Genomic DNA, 20,539 nt, shown 5'->3' with positions numbered 1-20,539 from the left:
CCTTCCCTTTGGGGGGGGGGTGTTTCCTCCTGGCCCTCCCCAGACTGTAATTGCTGCTGCAGAAAATTTTAGAGACTGCCTCCTTCTAAATTGGAGGTGATGGGGAGGACATTTCTCCCAGATCAAGGCTGTTTGGCTGTTGAGCACTGTGCCTAATGGGCCCAGACTTCAAAATGAATTGGGCTTGGCAGAGAGAAAAAGAAAAAGTGATTTCATGCCATTTATACAGATACCTTTAATAGGGAATGAAATGTAGCTTTGTCATTCAGAAGGGAAGAAATCTAGAAAACATACTTGATTTCCCCCTTTTACAAGACTATGATGTCACTTTGGAACTCTCTCCAGTCTAGGGGCTTCATCCAAGGCTTTCAAGAAACCTACTGGGCCTTGGGAGTGGGACCCCCGCCTCTGTTATAAATAATGATTGAATGACTGAACATGTTGGTTCTCCCTGTTAGAAATTCTGGTTGGGGATGGCAATGTACATGTGTAATGCAAATGATTGCTGTTAATGATAGGTGGATGATCTGTTGAAATGGAACTGAAAATGGATGGATCAAAGACCAGGGCAATTATGGGGCTAAAGAGAAAGCAAAAATGGCTATTACAGGTTATACATAAACTAGAGCAAATAGATAATTTTGTATACCATATTATTTCATACCGTATTATTAGTGATGGGTGTCTATCCCAGCGTGTAAATCAGTCCTGGCAAAGACTGATCAACAACAATCCAGTGGTCAAGAAAGCAGGCCCAGCAGGCATTGTGGAGTGCTGCTAAGAGCGTGACAAGACATGTCCTGGTCATCCACTGCAGCAGGAGAAGTCTCCAGATGTAATAGTTCTCTGTGCCACTGGATTAAGGTCTCTTCTGCCGAGAGAGTAGAACTGCTCTGTGCAACAGCTGTTCCACTTAAAACTCCATCACACAAGTATCTGTTGTGCAATTCATCTTCATCTACAACTCACCTGCAAATCCTCCTGGTCCAAAACCAATTTGTGGAGTCCTGCAATAATGGGGGAGTGGCAAAGCAACAGGTGAAGATGGCCACTGGCAGTTTAATTATAAAACTTCATGTGTGTGCCCCTTGGACCAGTTGTCCTTCATCTGAATACCTGGAGCAGCCCTTCTAGGGTAGCATTGTTCACAGTCACATGAGGCAGAGATTTTAAAAAGGTACCTTAAACTTTGTCTTCCTCACAACAACAACATCTGGCTAGTTAACCACAGGCAGCAGGTCATCTCCTTGGCAGTCGAGAATCAAGAAAACAGAATCAAAGAAAACTCATTTTTGGAACCTGGAACATCTGGACTATCCTGGATTGAGACAAGGTATCATAGCCTGAAAGACGAACATCCTCATAGCAGCCAAACTTTGCCATTATAACACTGACATTACTGCACTCAATGAGACGAGAGTGAGCAGGCGGACGAGAGTGAGCAGGGAAACGAGAGTTCATTACAGGAAGCAAAAGAGTGGTTATGTGTTTATTTTGGAAAAGGAAACCACAGACCAACAACAGGACTCACAGAGATGATTTTGCAATAAAAACTGCCTGCGGAAGAACATTTCTATCCTACCTACTAGAATAAATGAATACATAATGAAGTTCTACTTTCTGCTCAGCATGATGTAGTATATCACCACTGCCAGTGCCTACGCATCAACTCTCATGAGTCCCAATGAAGATAAGGAAGGTTGTACAATGACCTAAACAAGATTATTTGAACAACCCCCTGCCAGCAACAAACTCGTGATTCTGAGTGATTTCAATGCTAGTGTGGGGACAGAAAGTAACACTTGGAACAGAGTTCTTGGGAGACATGATGTGGGAAAACTAATTAGTAATGGCTTGCTACTTTTGAACAAATGTGCTGAACACAATCTATGCATCACTGATACAATGTTCAGACTTGCAAACAAGTGCAGGACTACCTCTTTGCATCCCAGATCCAACACTGGCACCTATTTAACTATGTCATAATACGTAAAGATATCACCATCACCCGTGCCACGCAGAGTGCTGAGTGCTGAACAGATCACAGGCTGGTCCAAATAAACACACTCCCTTTGCATCATAAACAATCAAGGACAGTTAGAAAATAATTCAACATTGGCAGACTACAAAACCTAGACCAAGTTCAATTCTTCCAAGACATACTTGATGCAAAACTCTCAGGCAATGTATCACTTGTAGGAACCTGTTCTGTAAAGCGGACGCAGTTTAAAGATGCCATTATGCAGACTTCAACAAGTGTATTTGTATTGAGAACTTGGGCACATCATCGGGCTTGATGGAAACCACAAGACCATTTCAGCAGCCCTCAGCCAAAAAGTAGGCCTTATGCAGATTGGCAGAACAATCCATCATCCATCTCAAAGAAAGACAAGTTTAAGCACCAAAGCACAGGTGGAACTGTTAGGAATGCAGGATGAATTGAGAAGGTTGAGTAGGTGGAACACTATATAGACATGCATGCTGTCAGGAAGTTCTTCTGTGCCATAAAATCAGTGTATGGTCCTTATGGTACGGGGAATGCTCCCCTTGACTGTTGTTATCTAATGAGTCAAGCTTGGTCAAAGACCAGGAAGGACTGAAAAACTGCTGGACTAAACACTTTCCAACTTATTCAATCCGCCATCCATAGTTGATCATGATGTCTTACAGCAAATTCCTTAGCTGCCAATCTTGCATGCCCTAAACATACCTCCCTCTAGTAATGAGATCAAAAAAGTGATCTTGCGGATGAGGTCAAATTAAGCAACAGGGCAGGATAGGATCCCTGCTAAGATCTACAAAGCACTAGTCCAAATACCTTGCAGACATTTCAAGACATCTTGGAAGACATTTAGTCCACAGAGGAGAGACAGCTGATGACTTCTGTGATCTCCTCATTGTGGGTCTCCATAAAAACAAGGGAAGGAAATCAGACTGTGGAAACTTCAAGGCATCTCACTGCTGTCCAGGGCAAGCAGGATCTTTGCCCCCATCCTCCTAAACAAATTTGGCACTATCTCAAAAAGGAACCTCCAAGAGGTGGTGTGGCTTTCAGCAGAACAGAGTACTGCAAACATGATATTTGCCATAAGGCATGTCCAGAAGTGCATTCATTGACCTGACAAAGGCATTTGACACTGTAAACAGGGAGCCCTTCTGGATCATCCTGAGATGTTATGAATGCCCAAAGAAATTTGTGAAGTTGATTTAGCTATTCCACAATAGAATGACAGGAACGTTCTTTTCAACAGTGATACATCAGCTGCATTTGCCATTTCCAATGGGGTAAAACAGGGTTGCGTGCTAGCTCGTCCTATTAGACATGCCCTGACTGTGCTAGACTCCATGCTTCCAAACTGGGAGTGCAGATGTCACTTCCATATCCAAAGAGGAACTGCACATCTTTTCTGAACTTGTATATCTGATTAATATATATGAGATGGGGAAAGTAATATAGAAAAATTAAATGCACAAAAACTGGTGGAAAGAAATTGTGTATGGGGTATGTGGCAAAAGAGTGAATGTCAAAATAAACCAAAATATTTGTGTTCAAAAGTGTGCTACACCACAAGAGTATGCACACAAGTGTGGTGGTATACCATAAAAGTGTGCTACACACCATTTCAGCAGCCTCCAGGCCCAGAAGCAGATTACATACATATAAAACTGACTACATTGGGACACAATCTATAGATATGAAAACTGACTACATTAGGAGAAATATAAAAATAAGTTGGACACAGTTGTAATGGTATATTTAGGAAGTATATGTGGTAAACTAGAAGAGATCAGACTGAACAAATATGGATTAAATACAAAAGCCAATGACAATTACAAAAGAAATACATAGAGGTGGTTTGGTTATGGAAAGAAGAGAAATGGGGAGAAGCATATTAATAAACGTCACCTCTTCATAAATGAGGTAGATGAGGGGATTGAAGGAGAGCTCATCAAATTTGCCAATGATGCCAAGCTGGGAGGGAATTGCAAACACTTTGAAAGAGAGACTTAAGATTCAGAAGAATCTTGATCAACTTGAGCATTGGTCCTTATCCAAATCATTGTGGTTCAATGGTGAGAAAAGTAAGGCCCTGCACTTAGGGAAGAAAAACCAGATGCACAGGTACAGAATGGGCACTACCTGGCTCAATATGTGAGAGGGAGCTAGGTGTCCTAGTAGAGCACAGCTTAAGTATGAATCAGCAGTGTGGTCACTGCCAAAAAAAGCTAATGCAGTCCTAGGATGCATGAGCAGATCACGAGAAGTGGTCGTACTGGTCCAAATTGCACCAGTGAGGCCACATTTGGAATACTGCTAACAGTTCCGAGCACCATGATACAAAAAAGATGCTGAGGCTCTAGAAAGAGTTCAGGGAGGAGCAACAAAGATGACATCTCCAAAGATGATTTGGAGTTTAAATCGATGAACAGGTAAAGGAACTTAAGTATGTTTAGCCTAATGAAGAGAAGGCTTAGGTGAAACATGATAACAGTCTTCCAATACTTGAAGGGCCTCACAAGGAAGGGGACATTGATTACTCTCTCCTTAGCTAGCACTTGAGGACAGAACGAGAAGCAAGGGATGGAAGTTCATCAGGTGGAGATCCAACCTTGAAATGAGGAATTTCCTAACAGTTAGAACAATTAACCTCTAGAACAGCTTCCCTCCTGGAGTTGTGGGTGCTCCATCAGTGGAGGTTTACAAGAAAAGATTGGACAACCATTCATTGGGGATTGCATAAGGACTCCAGCCTTGGGCTGGCGGTTGAACTGAATGGTCTCCAAGGTCTTTTCCAGCCCTGTTTATTCTATGATTTTATGGAAAAATAATATGTGCAGGAAGAGTGAATGGTTGAGGGGAAGGGGGAAATCATGATTGGATGGTGGTGTTGAGATCCTCAAAACAAGTTGTCTGCTATGGCTTTTGGTGTGAACTGCAAAGGAAACCAGAGTCCCAGTGTCTAGAGGCATATAACTTTGCAAAGAATCATTCAAGCATTACTCCTTAGAGATATTGGAGAATCTACTATCAAATCCACAATTACAGAAGCGCTTCCAAATAGCTATGTACAAATTCTGAAGATGTCTATTGTAGGATCCAGTTTGGTCTAATAGTTAAGACACTAGGCTAGCAATCAGGAGACCGCGAGCTCTAGTCCCACTTTGGCAGGAAACCAGCTGGGTGACCTTGGGCCAGTCATTCTTTCTCAGCCCTAGGAAGGAGGCAATGGCAGACCTCGTTTGAAAAACCTTGCCTAGAAAAACACAGGGACTTGTCCAGGCAAACAAATAAGAGTCAAAACTGATTCAAAGGCACAAAAATAACAAGATGTCTATTGCATTTCTCCTAATAATTGCTAGCACAGTACTTTCTAATTTTTATTTTTAATATCTGTTACTTTACATCAATATCTCAGAAGATTTTCTTTCTGTGCCAAAGTGGGAAGCATTCTAGATTTTCCATGGAATTATAGACAGACAGTAAACCCTTCATTTAACGGACCTCAGCTTAATGCATTTCACCTAAACCAATATTGAGACATGGACTGAAATCTGAACTGTAGGGTTTTATGCCAGCTGACTTTCCAGCAATTTTCGTCATGGGAGAACAGCAGTTTCAGGCTATCATTGTGGGACTGCCCTTAGTTTGCATGCTGGACTTGACCTCACTTGCTTGGGTGACTAGATAATTAATATTGTGTCACTGAAAAAAAAAAGCAGTCACTAATCAACTCTGGTCCAAGGGACGGATGTGGTTATCTAGAAGATTGATTCAATCCAAAACTGAAATCACATGGAAAATGTACTGAAATAATTTTCTTAGAATAATTACTTTTTAAAGTTACGATACTAGGAATAGAATAGGAAAATGAGTCGAGGTTATCCAGGATTTCTTAGCCTTTGTTCAGTTTCTTTTTACAGAAAATCCAGATATCTTCATTACAGACAGCTGCATTACTTTCTTGTTTGTTTAAACCTGATTTGGTAATGATTTTGCAATAAAATACAATGTAATGCCAGCTGCCTGATTGGATAGGCAAAACATCCATGCAGTTTTAAAAGTTGCTTCATCATTATTTCCTTTTTTGGTTTTGCTTTCTGCTTAGCATTTATGGAATTGATGACAAATAGCTTGTTAACATGGGTTCTTGTTCCCCCAATGATAGGGGATCATTTATGGTTCTTTTTTATCTTGTTTTTGTTTTGTGGGTGGCTGTTTGTTTTTTGTTTGTTTTGTTTGATGCTATAAAAAGCACAACAGCTGAAAAGAAAGAACATGATGAAATGAAATGTTTGATTTAAATCTTGCCCTTTTCAGAAGAACAGGAATAATTTGTCAGCTGTACTAAATGACAAAAAAATAAAATGGTTTAGAGAGGAAGCAGCTAATTAAATTTAACATTGTTTACATGTGAGTAAGCATTAGAGAAGTATTGGGACCATGAAGAACAGATAATAGAGTCATTCTGTGTGCAAAAATCACCAATGAAAAATCCACTTCCAGCTTATTGACTTAAAAAAAATCAACTTTGGCATGAAAGGAGTAAATTCTTCAGGATAAGCAGAGAATGAAAAAAAAATTGTTTTCCTTCCAGGATGAGCATGCATTTAAGAAAGCGACAGCTATGAGAAGAACACCATTTCCATATTGGTCTCATCTAAACACATGTTGATTTTGTGAAGCCCTACACTAGGACAAAGAGAGCAGTTTTCCATGTATTACCTTTAGTGAAAGACCACAGCCCCTTGTTGCATAGTTGTTGAGAAGAAGAAGTGATCACAGGAAAGCAGATCTAGCTTAATGAATTACAGAATTAGAACTGTTACAAGCTCAGCAGAGCCACACCAAGAGGCTTAATCACAGAATCTGGACCTCAAATTTATGGTTTTCTTGTTTCAGCTTTTTAAGAAATCTCTCTTCATATAACCTCTCTTTCTCCCCAAAAAAGCCTGACTTCACATTCTCATCTAGATTTACAAATACCAGGAGTCTCTTTCCAGGAAGAACTTTTTTTTTTTAACAGGAGAACCACTATCTGTATTCTGAAAGGCAGAGTTCAGTTACTTACATCACATCTTACTGATCCTGTGTGTAGCTCTAGTCTCTGCAGATACGATATGAATGTGCGTCATCTCCCTTGGCCTTAGACTAAGAGGCCTGTTCAGCCTAAGGAGAAAGTTGGTTGCTTATGGCTGACTAACCAACATCTTGGTTGCTCTTCGATTTCCTTCCACACGACGGCATTTTTACAAACCCCCCCCCCCCCCCCCCCCCCCCCCCCCCTGACCCCTGCTCTACACCACAACTGTCAGATCTGCAGAGCTCCAGATGGCCACCCTGTGGTAGCAGAGAGCAATGGAATAAATTGGCGTCTTCTAGTGGTTATTTGGAATCTTGCAGCTTAGTTCTGGAACTCTGTTCTAGATCCCTGCTGCATCAGACGGATTACATCCAGTACAGTGCGAACCCATTTGCTTGTCAAACCAAGACACTTATTCCAATCATGCTTTCTGGCCTTAATGCAGTGGATTTCGAACTGAAAACATTTTGCATCTCTCAAAACCAGATAAAGGGTCACCTCTTATTCTTCAGAGATTCTTAAAAATCCCACCTTCCATTTTGCACAGCTTTCCCTCTACTGTGTAGTCTCAGCGTTGAGCACCAATGCTCTTCACAGAAAAGGAGTCTATCTTTGAATGTCCACTGCTGGGTGAAAAACACTGGGAGAGCTGCTCTTTCTAGACTTGGGGAAGCCTTAGCTTGTTGTGGCAAGAGATTCTGGGCCTTTCAGCTCTGGTGGGGAAGCCTCTTGGAGCAGCAAACGATGTGCTTTGACCCTATTTTTTCATGCATGCACAGTGTAGGGCTTTTTTCCCCTATGTGGGCCATGCAAAAGAGAGGCCTCTTTCTCTCTGCCCCACATACACCCTTATTGAACTCCTATGAACAGTTTCCCTCAGGCAGACAGGCACACTAGGAGCCTATTGTTCTCCTACAGACATTTACACAGGGCCTCAGTCAATGGCACTGGGGTCGGGCTCTTTCTTCCTGGATGCATCCCATCATCCTAATCAAGAGGGCACCTCAAGAGAAGTGACCAGCTGCAGGTCTTTATCCAAGAATGAGTTGATTGTGCCTGGAGAGTCTTCACAGGTGAAGGCAGAGAGCCAGGGCAATTTAAAAAAACCAAAAGCTCCCTTTACTACAGAAGGATAATCCTGCACTTAGCCTCAGTTCTTTATCTGTAAAATGGAACATAATCAAGTCTGCGTTCTCTGATTTTCCCCCCCATCAACTATGAAGGTAAGTTCTGCAGCAAGAAAAGCTTATTTGTGTAAATGAAGATAAATTGTATAATTTAAGTATAACTCCCGTCCTGCTGCACATGTAACACCTCAACCAAATATAATGTAGGACACTTAAATGTCTCCCTGTTTGCTCTCAAGGATACGATATTATCCATGCACTTTCAAGTCTCTTTGGATCACTGGGGAATAGAACATAAGTTAAGCCGCCTCCTCCCCCTAGCTCTTTTGGGATGCTTATACTGTACTCACTTTCACCATGTCGATGTTGCCTGTGTCAATGCCAAAGATATTCTGATGTGACATCTGAAAAAAGAGCTATGAAGTTCCTGCTAGGATTGATCCAGCTTATCAGAAACTGAGCATCTGCTGACTTTGGGGGATTTCACATCTTTGGGCAAAGTTTCTCTCCATCCTGCAAAACATCAAGAACAAAAGGGCAGCCACAACATTTTTCAAGCAGTCTGAGCAGATAGAAAACGGCCTTGTGTATTTAAATCCTCACATTGTCTTTTTCTATCCCAGCCAAGCTCTGAAAACCAATTTGGCAAGAGCTGAAAACAATTCCTTTAAACTGGGGGAAAAGTTGGCTAAGGTGGCCTAAGATTGACCAGTGCTCGAGAGACATCAGCTTCTCCATTATTAGCCAATAAATGCCGATATCCATGCAAAGACTGGCAGCTTGATTGACAGACGCAAAAAAGAATTAGGTGGTAGACCAAGAGAGCCAGGTTCAAGTCCACCTTGGTCATTGAAAGCACAAGTGGGATTTTGAAACATTCATTCTTTCTGAGCCCATCCTACTTTTATATAGGATAGTTTATTGGGATGAGAAATTGAAGGAAGGCATGCATTCGATTTGCAACCAAGATCCCACCTGCAAAGCAGAACTATGAGAGTTTTGCAGTCCTAAAATAGTTTATTCTAACCTCTGTCTGGAGTTTTCTCTCCATTATCTTGGGTTGAGTAAGTAGGTCCATGGAAAGCACTTTTGAACTTTGTGTCAAGGCACCTTTTGATCTCAGACTAGGATTTTTTTTCAGTTTATAGTTAGAAAGAATATGACCCAATTTTTGCAAGCCAGACACCTGTCCAAGTCCCCATGCAATTCCTTACTAAAAAATGAATTTAAAAAAAAAAATCAAAACGTATCTACATAGAATAAGTTGCATTACACAATAAAGGTATTTCAACATGCACATGTGGATGTAAGCATGAATTTTCATGCAGTCGATTATGATTCTGCTGTCCCACTGCTCTGACAATGAAATGTTCCAAAGTGTGAGCAGGGCAGCAATTCGTTCACATTAATCTAGGAATGAGGTGCAGCCCCTAATGCGGTTTTGCTTGGGGTGCAGGAAGCATCTTGACATGACATCATTTTTCTGAAAGATCAGCATTTCCTTCTCAATGTGACTGCCACTCTACCTTGCAGCTATTATTCCTGTGTGGGTGAGCAGGCTGATACCACCAATATCGGGGGTTTCCCAACCATACGGAGACGAGAAACTATTGTTCCGTGATGTTTGATGTCTTGGCACCCAGGATGTCTGCAGCCTTGACCATGCCATGGGGCTAGCAAGAACCTGCAATGCTCATGGCGGAGTGGGAGTCAGAGAATAGACTATAATCAGCACTATCTGTTCAGAGTTGACTCACCACTCACACATTTACCCACCCTATGAATATGTTTTTAAGAAAAAGGTCACACTGTGGGTGAGGTAGGACAGTCCTCAAATCAGAATTCTGAAAGGGAAATCAGGGTTTTACACTCTGTCACCATCATCATCTCAGTCTAGACTACATGCTGTGTGCTTGTTCTTGGTACTCACTGATACAAGGAAATTTGAAGTGTGTTTATTTATTCAGTCAATGACCAGCAACATAAAGTAATAAAAAGAGATATAAAAGACCGCAAGTACAATCAGGATCAACAGGTAGAAATGGACACAATTACATACGGTACTTATCTGGAGGGAAAGATATCACGATCACTGATACAAGAAGGAAAACCTGAATTGCTCCTACCTTTTGTTTGAGACTTCAGTGTCACAGGGGAAAATAATGAGTGACTCTTCTCCAAGCAAAGCTATTTTGCTACCACTGATAACCCATTAAACACATGTAAAATAATAATCTCTCTCTAACTGGAAGTGTCCTTTTAAAAATCCCTGGGGGGAAAAAGACTTCCTTTAAGTTCTTTGCAGATTTTATCAGCATTGCTTGAGGTGTTGGAATGATCTGAAAAGGAGTGGGGGGAGGCTGGGTAGAATCGTGAGAGTTGCTGATGTACTTGGGCCTTTAGTCACTGAGGTTTGCTCAATCCTCAGTTTTAAAAGGACAAATGAAGTGTATAAAATGCCAAGAACATCTGGTATACTATCTTCAGGATCTTTGGTATGGTTTTCATTTCCTTTGCATTTTCAGAAGTTTATTTTTAGCATTTTATTTAAAAATATTTCTCAACCACCCTGCCACTCCTCCTACACAATCTACCTAAGTAGCTATATTTATTATCATAGGGGGGAAAAGCGGGGGGAGCGTATCCTGAGATAGTGAGCAGTGCCAGGAGTCTGCCCCTGATTGCCATTTCCTTCCAACAATTCTCTTGGCATAGTGTGGACTCATACCATTGATGCAAAATGTAAAATACAGCTCTCAAAAGTCTCTAAACATGGAAAAGTGCCTTGCCAATAGATCAGGATAGAAACATCTCCCGTCCATAAATTCCTTAATTTATTAAGGTATTGTAAACCGGCTATAGAACTAAGCCTTGATCTGCCCCTGCTTTTCCCAGAGACTGTGAACTGAACTGTCTCCCTTCATTTGACTTCTCCACAGTATGAATACCTTGGTCTTCAGCCCAGAGCTGATGTCAGAACTTGGCATGTCTGAGTGGATACCAGGGTCCATCTAATTGAGGACATTCCAGCTGCCACTGCAGATATCATCAGGGATAATCCATAGTGCAAGAACAACCCTGGAAATACCATTCAGGAATCTGGACCAGAAGAAGGTAAGAAGAGATATACCTAAGTCAAACCAAAAGCATATAAAGTCTAGTCTGCTATTTGTATCATAAGAACAATCTGACCGATGTCTCCAGGGAGCCCAAAAGCAGAGCATGAATACTGTGGCAACCTCCTACAAATATATCCTTCCATGGATTTCATCACATTAAACTATAGGGACAATATAAGCTTGTTACTTCAGATATTGATTCTGAGTTGGACTGGGTGGGCTTCCAGAAGATGTTTCTCCACTACAGCTTAAAACTATGGTAAACCAGCTGGAAATTAAGCCAGCTTAATTCACTTTGGTTGCTATGATGACCTGATGTTCTGCAAGTCTAGGGTGGATATGTCTGCTTCTTTGTCTCTACTGGACTAGTTTAAAGGAGGGAAGGGAAGATACATATATCCTAGTTTAACCATTTTTCCTATCTCTTGGGCTGAAAAGGGAAAGTAGCTGAAATTTTAAATTTTTTTTTTTTTTTTAATACCTGGTTCAAACAAAGACAAATCCATCCTTTTATTGTACTGCTTTTTTAAACACTTTTTTTTTCAATGTAGTGGCTAAAAAAAACACACCTATGCCCAGCTTTTCACCCACTGTTGAACTTGTAAAGAAAATGGCCATGGGTGGCAATGAGCAGTGATTGGAGAGGAGGGAAACATTCTTGCCAGAGCACATAGTAACCAAGTTGAGCAGTTGCCCAAAATGAGCCACAAAGCAGACAAATCAGAAAACGCTTCCTGAGCCAGCCCAAGACAGGAAACACCACTTCTGAAGTACCATAAAGAGGGTGATAAGGAGGACATCATATTTCCTGTCCTCAAAAGTTATGCTGTTTCTAAAATTTCAGCAGGAGAACCTGAATTTGTATGAATTTGTACCTACCTGTAGTACACCTACAAACTGTCTTATAGGCTCAATATCTAATTACATAGACAGCGCTGAGAGGGGAACATATAAAACATCCATAAAACAGTGTGGAATATATAGATTTTAAAAGTGTTTACATAGGACTTAGATTTTATTGATTGGTATATCACCAAAATCGATTCTGTGCTGATACTGTCTTATTATAAAAGCTGCCTTGGAAAAATTATTGTCTTGAAAAAAAATTAAAAGTAAAAAAAAGAGATGTAATAACAAGTTAAAATTAAAAATTTAATTAAAAAAATAAAAAACAAAAACAATAAAGCCCTTTCCATAAGCTGATCTATAGTTCATGCTACACCAGTTTTATAAAGCCTCTACTTCCCATAAAACCAGAGTTTTGTTTATTTTCTCAACTTCTCTTTGATGCAGACCTCAGCAGCATCAGTGCCCTGAAATTGGTCTTCTAAGTGCAGCTGGTTACCAGCTGTTTCTCTTGTGTTTTAAAAATTTCCTATTCTAATGGCAGTGGGGTTGTTTATCAGAATGATATGTTGTACCTCAGGTTGGTTATGAAACTCAGAACTTCGGGGAATTGGGGTATTTTTTTTTTTTAAAAAAAGTCCTTCTCCCCATGACTTCCTTTTAAAAGAATCAGTGGGGCAGAATCACAAGGGAAAAACCCAGATGTCTAACATCATGTTGTTGTTGCTTTGACTGGAGCATGGTAGAAGTATGGTAAAATAAATACTTACAAAATAATAAAAATATTCAACAGACATTTCTTACCGAGTTCGTGATGCAGCTCCAAAGATGATTGGATTTATATTAGTCTACTGAATACACTATGCCAGCCAACTTCAAAGATTTTATTTTTAAACACAGCAATTTGTTTAGAATTCAAAGATTCCCCTGTTGTATTTTTAAAATGCAGCTCTTGTAATAAGAACAAATAAAACTGCACTTTCTAAAGTATTATTTCATTCTCTGGTCTTCTACCCAAAGCTCTTTATTTGTGAACACCATGTTAGAAATTGTAGCTTTGTAGCCCCCAAATTTTTCAGAGTCTGGCCTTCCCCACCTTGCCTCTGCTCCTGCCAATTTTTTAAAATTAATTTTAAAAAGGGATAAAGTTAGAAAATGAGCCAATCATGAAAAATGGTGGACAGAGATTAAGAAAAATACCTAACTCTGGGTAAGTCTCTTTATCTTGCCATGCCCAAACATGACCCACAAATTTGGCAAAGAATTTTAAAAGGCCATTTGTGTGTATCCTGGAATAAACTACAGCCATCATACATATCTCCTGAGCATTGTTCCCTTATATTCTCCCGTTACGCATTGCCAAGAAGCAAGACTACAGTAAGTCTCAATATGTATTGTGGGAAGGAGGCATGTGTAAGATGTGTTGCTTTTGATAATACAAGAATTAGGATATTCTTCTTCTTGAGTCAGACACTTAGATTGGAAACTCCATTTGCTGCTGCACTTGAGGAACAGGGCTATTGAGCTGGACTGTGATATTTCAATGATGAAAAGAAAACCAGATGTGATCGTCAGCAACATTTGTCTCGCTTGGCTGCCTTGCCTAAGGGACAGGTTGACAATGAATTTCCAAAATAACTTGTGGCATTTCCATCTTTTCTGGCTACCTCCTCTTGCTCTGCTTATTACTCTCTGGATGGGTATAAAGCAGACAGAGCAACTCCACAAAGCATCCATACAAAGTCTTTTTATTGGTTCATCAGGCATCCTTACCAACTCACAGTTATGACAAGGTTCTTCTTAATGTCCAATCCTTTGCATATCTGCATTATGGTGTAGAAAGATAATAAACTCTCACCCCCACAATGATTGAAGCGGCTGCATGGTAATGGATTCAGGCAAGAGTGAGGGAGCCTCCCCCAACCCAACAAGGGTCAATTTAGTGACCAATCAGGATTACAGATGTGACCACAAGACATGGACTAAATTTCCCAGGATACCTTAACTACATTTTACCATGATGCATTCCCTTAAGGGGACAGCTCTCAATTCCTAACTAACTATCCCAAATCCTATTAACTCTAAACTGTCTGGACAAGCACACCCCTAATAACCCGAATCTGGGTGCAATTTTTCTCCCTAATCGAAAATGTATAGATGGGATGATTCAGCAGTGAAAAGGACTAGTTCCATCCGTTAAACGAAACCATGGCACTGAAAATGAGTTCTAATGCAATGTTAGCATTAACTCTGGTTAAACAGGAGAAAAGGAAGAAGCTTCTCCCTTTCTTCCTCTTTTGAAGGGAAGAAATAGTGTGATTTTTGGAGGCTGGGTTTAAGAAGAAAGGAGGGGAGAAATGGCATGTAATGTAAGTTTTACAGAATTAAGTATTCTCTGGACTTTCAATGACTTTGATGTACATACTTCTTGTTGCAAAAGGATGCCTACAATTTCTCTTAACAAATTCATGCACTAAACAGCCAGTCAGGTGGGCCTCACTTAAAAATGTTTAGATACCTTATCCAGCTCAGGTTTTCTAAAAAGGGAAACAAGTATCTTCCTGCTGGTATGAAAATTACATACAGCCCAAGTGCCTGAAGGACTGTCTTCTCTGGGGAGCTGAGCTAGGAGATCTTTTTTTTTAAAATGCCCCCCTACTTTGGGGCAGCCTCTCCTTGGAAGTTTAAACTAGCTGGTTTAAAATGAAACTCTTCCAGAAGACATTTAGGTATTAAATGTAGTCCTTGACTTACAACTCCAGTTGGGACCAGAATTTCCATTGGTTCCCTTGTACACCACTTCTTTCAGTGATATTGTAACTTCAAATGGTCACTCAATGAATGGTTGTAAGTGAAGGGTTAGCTGTAAAGGGTTCTCATCAATCGTGTGTTTGCTTTCACATTTTCATTATTTGTATTGCATGTTATTATTGTTATTAGCTGCTGGAAGTCTTGGGAGATTCAGTGGCATAAAAACTAATAAATAAATAGGCATATCTCCCTAGCTAGGAGCTATGATTAATGAAGGGAAGGCTCTATTCATCTGACATCAAACCCACAGAAAATACCAAGAGGTTGAATTGTAAGGAGCCCAGAGACATTGACTGAGAAATTGAACAAACAAGCAACCCAATAAAAGGCAAGATGGGCTGCTGGAAGTAGAGCAGGCAGCAGCAAAGATAAGGGCAATATCCAGCTTTTTCCTAGGAATTATGCCACGACTAATCCAGGAATCCAGAATCTAGTCTAGAACATCAGAGCAAAGCTCTTTTTGCAATGGGGGAGGCGAACTAATAGAAAGCATTTCGAGTGTGATTGTTACTTTGGAGCATCGTCAGGACCAAGCCTTACTAAAATCATGAAGTCAGAATCGCCTGTCCGCAGAACAACCCACTACTCATTCAGCCACTCATCCTTCCCTCAAGTTTTCATGAGGTGGAATCTCCCCAATTGCTCACCCAACTTCGGGTGGGCTGATATTTGGTTTTGGCTTCGGAACAAATCCCCTTTGACTGGGATTTCGTCAGATTCTGTTTCCCCACCTTGAAAAAGACTCAAAAGAGTAACGTTTACTGTTCCAGGCACCTTTCCTTTTTCTTTTGCACGGAAAAGCAGCTTTCAGCATTCTGCCAGTACAATACAAGTAACTGCTAGGCTGCGCGGCTATCGTTTTGCAGCCTATTATTTCCCCATAAACGGAGGAGCGATAAATTGGTCTCTAAGGGCCTGTTGCGATCCAGTTAATATAAGTGAGGCTGTTGCCGCCAGTAGTTGTTCTCCAGTCCCGCTTCTGCCCTTTTGACCGCTCTCATTACCATATGAGACTTTCAATTAAGCCTTTTTTTTTAATGAACAAGGAGAGACCCAACTCTCCGTAACGCCCCTCCCCCTTCCGCATTTAATTCCGAAAAATTGCCTTTCCGAGGCTGAACCAAGATCCAGGGAGTTCCCTAGTAAGTTCGAGCCTTGCTGCTACCTGCAACTCGCCGGGTGAGTTTGGCCTTCCAGGTTGAGAGTTTATCACGGCCTACCTTGGAGGGTCATTGTGTTGGTTGCTAGCGCTTGGATCCTTCCTCTCCCCAGCGTCTATGGCGGAGGCTAAGCACTTGTGGGGGTAGTCAGAAAGGGCACCTTTTGTAGTCGGGGGCTTGTGTGGGGATAGCGTTATTCTGTGTTGATATCTGAATCCTTCGGCGTTTTACATTTTATCGATAAGCGGCCTTTGGGAGAGATGAATTTGCCCCCCGCGCCCCTCCTCACAGCCCCTCAGCCTATGGCGGATCTGCTGCCTCCGGCGGGGTGGGAGACAGAAGAAGGAAGAGCCCATGAATCCCGTCCTGTCCCGGCTCGCTGCGAGCCAAGGCAGCGAGAGGGGCGGGCAGTCGAAGAAAGGGGCGCACCCCCTGCCGGAGGAAGCGCCGCTGAGCCCGCCGGGCGCCGCGCCTCCTTTCCGCTGCATCCAAGGCACAGCTGGATCGCATCGACGACTGGGCGGGAGGTCGGGCAAGCAAGCAGGCAGGCAGGCAGGCAGGCGGGCGATGGAGGCTGCTCGTCAGCCCCTCTGCTCGACCCGGCTGCCTCCTGCTGCCGACGTCGCTCGGGCTTCGACAGCCGGCTGAGGGGAGACCTCGCCGCCGCCGCCGCCGCCGCTTCTTTCTAGCGCCTACCGGAGCCGTGAGGTGAGTCCGGCGGCTACGCGGGGCGCTCGCCTCTTCCTCGATTCGCCGCTTTCTCGTTGCTTGCCGCCGTCCCGCCAAGCGCGGGGTGGCTTCTTCCCTCTGCATCCTCCAGCTCCCTCTTTTGTGGAAGTCCAGGCATTCCTCGCTCCTCCTGGCCAGAGAGAAGCGCCTTTTTCTCCTCGTCCCCAAGCCCTCCTCCCCGCTTGCAACTTTTGTCCTCGGCTCCGGGATGCGGCCTCTGGAGCCTAACCTATGCCAGGTTGCCCTCGCTTCTTGCTGCCCCCTTTCGCAGACCCTTCGCTGGGTTGTTGTTTTTTTTCTCCCACGCCCCCCCGCTGCTGGGACAGCCGAGCCGTCGCGCCCGCCCTCCGTAGTGGTGCTGCTCTTTCAAACGTCCCCTCCATCCTTTCTTCTCATTTTAAGGCGCCCCCTCCTGAGCGGATGCTCTCATGTACACAACCACACCCCCAGCAAAAGCGGGAGAGGAGAAATCTCTGAAAGGTCTAATATAGCCGTTATTAACGCCTTTGATTTCTTGGATGTTATATTTGCGTAGATTGGGTTTGGCCGCTGCTATTGTTGCTGGAGGTTCAGGGGGTCCTGCGTTGGAACCGGGCTTCTGTCTCCCAGTTGCAGGGTTTGTGAGTATGGTAATGCATGCAGCTGCTTTTATCCCTTTGTAGAAAAGTCAGTGGCTTTTGTGAAAAAAGAAGTGCGCTCTTTCCCCACCTTTTCTTTCAAAAGTCCTGTTCCATCCAATTAGCCTTATAGACATGATCCAGTTGCAAGGGCTTTCCAAGCACAAGTAGCAGACAATAGACGAAAATAGCCAACAAAGCAAACCTTGGGGGCTGCCCTATGGATGGTCAGGTGGCTTCAAGTGGTGGATACTCGTCAGGTAGTCTTCAAGATTCCCGGGAATCTCTGAATTGAGGGCACAGGTTTCCAAAGACCAATAGCAGAAAAGGAGCAGGAGAGGACTTTTTTCCCTCTTGCTTGGGAGCACACAGAGCCATCCAGTTTTCCACTGTGAGAAACAAAGTTGAATTAATAGGCTTTGGCCTGTTCCAAATCCTGTTCTTGAGTACCGGGAGACAAGGATAATTAGGCAGAATCTTGGGGATGTTAGTTAGCTTTTACCAACTGGGGTGTGGCCTTTCTATGCAAGTTGCCAAAATAACTTGGCTGTGGGCATGCTTTGGCTTGGTCGGGTTGCATTTGCCCTTCTCAGGCTGCAAAATATTCCTTTGAACAAATAGAATCTTCTTTTCTAAAATGATTTCTCAGGTGAAGTAGGCAGCGCTTAGGAGGAGGATTGTGAAGATGTGCTCTGAATAGATCTTGGTTTTTAAAAAGAGACGCTTGTGAATTAATTCAAAGCAGTTGTTCTCTTAACAGAGCCCCTGATTAAGGGCTATCCGTGACTCGAGGCATATGGGCCTATTGGACAGATCTGTCTCTTTTAATTAAAATCTATTTTTGATCTTCTTGAGAAGAAAACCTAGACTGAAGGTGGGGACTTGGCAGTTGTTCAGTGTAACTGTGTAAAAGGTGAAGGGGGATTAAAAGAAGACACTAGGACCTGTGGTGGTGGCCTATCTGGATTTAGGTCTTTTCACAAGTAACTGGGAAGTCCCCTTTTTTGACATTCAGCTTTTTAATTTTCAGCTTATCCACATTTGACCTTTCTAGGGATTTCAGTCAGTTATATGGTTGCCTCGGATTGTAGGATTTGGGCTTGGCATCAGATCAGAGATATAATATTAGGCACCAGAAAGAAACCACGACATTTCCCTTGATAGTCATCATTTCTTCAGTGAGACAAACCATTGTTTGGGAAAGAGTTGTCCCTCAAGGTACCCAGGATTACGTCCAGTTATTTTTGTTCTAAACTCATTAAAATAATCTCATAAGATTAGATCTAAGGTTCACTGGGTCCAGTGGAGTCAACCCTCCCATAGGAAAGTAGACTAATGTCATTCAGATGCCACTGGGTAGCTCTGGAAATGGGTGAAGGCAGGAATTGGGGTCTGAATGATGGCAAGAGTTCTAAAAGATTTGATTCCAGAGATGCAGGCAGCACATGAATCCACTCCTCCTCTAGTCTGCAGAAAAACCTCTCTTCGCGGCATGGATCTCTGGTGCCCAAAAGGTTGGGGGTTGGCGGGGGGGGTGTTGGGCACTGCTCTGGAAGACTGAGAATGTGGAAACAAAGCAGAAAAGAACCACACCTTGTTGTTGAATGATCCAGCAATCCCAATTTTTGACACGAGCAGAACAGAGGTGTTGACCTTTTCAGTGGCAGCCCCATCACAGAAAATTTCCAAAAGAAAATTCATTTATTGTTCTCCCCCTTACAAATGAACTTGCAAAATTTGTGGATGAATTTGAGGGGATGAGATTAGGGTTGTTGTTGTTTTTTAAATATAGGTAATCCTTGACTTAACAACAGTTCATTTAGTGATGATTCGAAGTTTATAACAGCACTGAAAAATATGACCATTTTTCACACTTATGACCATTGTGGCATCCCCATGATCACATGATCAACATTCAAATCATGGCATCTGGTTCATATTTGTGACGGTTGCAGTGTCCCGGGGTCATGTGATCCCTTTTTGTGACCTTCTCACAAGCAAAGTCAATGGGGAAACCAGATTCACTTAACTTACTTAACAATTGCAGTGATTCACTTAACAACTGTGGCAAGAAAGGTCGTAAAATGGGACAAAGCTCATTTTATAAATGTCTCACTTAACAACAGAAATTTTGGGCCGAATTGTGGTTGTAAGTTGAGAACTATCTGTAATAGGCATTTTATTGTTTATAGATAGCATGCTTTGGTAGTTTTATACATAGTATTTATACTTTTATTTATATAATTTTGTTATAGTGACTTTGTTTAAATCACTTGGAGGGGGCTGCAAAACTCTTTATATATAATATTTGTCCTATTTCTTTAAAAAGCTATCCATGTCTGAAGCCACTTAATGTGCATTTTGGCCATCCTGCTTCCCCTAGTGTTCTTTTTATGCGTATATGTGTATATTTAATACTACCGAGGAACAAAAGATAGATATTGCAAAGACCAAGTCTCAGTCTCTAACTCTCCCCGCTCTGGCTAATTTCTGCTCAAAACAACCCTTTCCTCCCCCCACCCCACTTGTCACATCACTGCAAAAGAGACTTGAGAAAAAAGGTTACTTGCAGCTGGGTGTCATGTGTAACATGAGTTGATGGCCATCACAACATCCTAAAGCAAGGAATTCTTTCAGCCAATTGTGTGTTGTATGGAGCAAAATTTCCTTTTGTTTGCCTTGTCACTTCAGCCAGTCAGTTGAACTCTTTGATCTCAAACTTGTGTCATGTTACCAAAGAATCGTTTTCCATTTCTGTCTCTAGTCCCCAATGCTGTGATGTTTGTCTGCAGACCTAAGCTTTTACTCATATTCAAATAGAGATGGGTCATCTTCTAGCTTTGTTCTGTCTCCCTGTCTCTAATGGAATAGAACCATGAGTGGCTGCTAATCTTGATAATGGCATACCATTCTTAAATCAACAAAGAAAGAGGTTTTTGCTCTCCTATGTTTGTAGGTTTCCAGGACGCATTTGGTTGCCCAGTGTGGCTGGACTTGTGATTGACAGAGCGTATGACTGAAAACTGTTCTTAGCAGCACGAAAAACCT

The 20,539-nt window shown here is 42.2% G+C and overlaps 1 protein-coding gene and 1 long non-coding RNA gene across 2 annotated transcripts in view; one reads left to right on the top strand and one right to left on the bottom strand.

Annotated features, from left to right (window-relative positions):
* Positions 1-213: 213 nt before the first annotated feature.
* On the bottom strand, positions 214-16,651 carry LOC148132348 (uncharacterized). The gene is made up of 5 exons (XR_015747867.1): positions 16,206-16,651; positions 11,158-11,308; positions 10,336-10,632; positions 8,560-8,722; positions 214-1,007 (listed from the first exon to the last, which is right to left on the bottom strand). It is a non-coding gene; the product is annotated as an uncharacterized LOC148132348 (long non-coding RNA).
* Positions 16,627-20,539, top strand: part of S1PR2 (sphingosine-1-phosphate receptor 2) — a 63,614-nt gene continuing 59,701 nt past the window's right edge. The window contains exon 1 of the mRNA XM_087956940.1: positions 16,627-16,853. The gene's annotated coding sequence lies outside the window, so the exon portion shown is untranslated. The remainder of the gene's footprint in view (positions 16,854-20,539) is intronic.

The sequence above is a fragment of the Notechis scutatus genome, chromosome 2 (genome assembly GCF_049901735.1).
Source record: "Notechis scutatus isolate UNSWTSFEM ecotype Mainland chromosome 2, rNotScu1.2, whole genome shotgun sequence".
Lineage (NCBI taxonomy): Eukaryota > Metazoa > Chordata > Lepidosauria > Squamata > Elapidae > Notechis > Notechis scutatus.
Note: the sequence above shows the minus strand (reverse complement) of the source record. Positions and strands in the feature narration are given on the sequence as shown.